Source organism: Cyclopterus lumpus, chromosome 14 (genome assembly GCF_009769545.1).
Source record: "Cyclopterus lumpus isolate fCycLum1 chromosome 14, fCycLum1.pri, whole genome shotgun sequence".
Classification (NCBI taxonomy): Eukaryota; Metazoa; Chordata; class Actinopteri; order Perciformes; family Cyclopteridae; genus Cyclopterus; species Cyclopterus lumpus.
The window spans coordinates 2,722,196-2,723,423 of record NC_046979.1 but is presented as its reverse complement, the minus strand read 5'-3'; the positions used below and the strand labels follow the sequence as shown (position 1 = coordinate 2,723,423).

General features: G+C 35.9%; 1 non-coding gene across 1 annotated transcript; it reads left to right on the top strand.

The window, feature by feature from the left end:
• The first annotated feature begins 405 nt into the window (after positions 1-405).
• On the top strand, positions 406-478 carry trnav-aac. The gene has a single exon. It is a non-coding gene; the product is annotated as a tRNA-Val (tRNA).
• The last annotated feature ends 750 nt before the right edge of the window (positions 479-1,228 follow it).

Here is a 1,228-nt window from a genome sequence, read left to right as displayed (position 1 = left end):
GAGGCCAAAATATAATACCGACTGCTGGTGCCGATCACTTTCGGCCTACCAAAGCTACCTGAGGGGTTACAACCATGAAGACAGGGCAGGATGTAGATGTTCCTGTTTACAGGATGACATTGTTTGGTGTTATACTGCCTGTGTTCAGTGTTTTAAAAAAAAAAAAAACTATTTTGTATTTGTCATGTAAATATTTGAAACCAGACAACTCTTTGTTTAAAATAAATGAGGAAACTGATTCTAATGCCTTTTTAGTGTTCAAATTCAATCAAACTGGTTTTTATTTAAATTTACTATGTTTTTGTATTGGGGCAACTCAACGATATGCAAATAAAAAATAAAAAAACTAATTCAATCTGTTTATCACGGCGTTGATTAAGGACCCTGAACGCATCTTGCCACACAGTTTCCGTAGTGTAGTGGTTATCACGTTCGCCTAACACGCGAAAGGTCCCCGGTTCGAGACCGGGCGGAAACATGTTTTTATTTTAGTCAAGATAAAGTATCCCATCTTGCATCTTTATCATGGTTTAAAGAAGGAGTGCATAAAGAAATGCGGCTGATTTTTGAAAAATAAAAGACAACGTGGACTTTTGTGGTTTTTTAAGTGCATGCCAAGACACTATACTTTATAATACTACGTAGCTTTTGGATCACAAGCTAGAGAACTCATGCTACTCTTTATTAGAAGACTCAAAATCCACTACCTGGTTTCACATAATTGGCGACAGGCTGTGTTTTTTTATTCTGTGGGCCTGGCACTCGAGACAAAATCCCATTTGTGGCCATTAAATATATGACACTGCCTCACTAATGTCAGAATATCATATATATATATATATATATATATATATATATATAAACAAAAGGCATACAGTTTGTTGCATACAACACCATATATATTCATGTAATCAAATTAATTAATGTCCGAGAGAAAAGCCGCGGCTGCCCTTATACTCCCGACACAAGCAATACATTAAATTAAATTATTTAGTCAATTATACCCTAAAAAAAAGTTTCAGAATTTAATTTAAATAGTCCAGTGATAAACAAAAATAGTAGCTCCGACAGTGACGCTTTTCTTCGAGTACTTTACTTCGATATCGTCGTCAAAACTCAACTCCAAAGTAACAATAATCACCAATTTACCTGAAAAGGGGGGATAAATAATCACGAGTGACCAGCGAGGACTTCACTGCGATGATGAAAAAGGATCGGGGATCGGGTT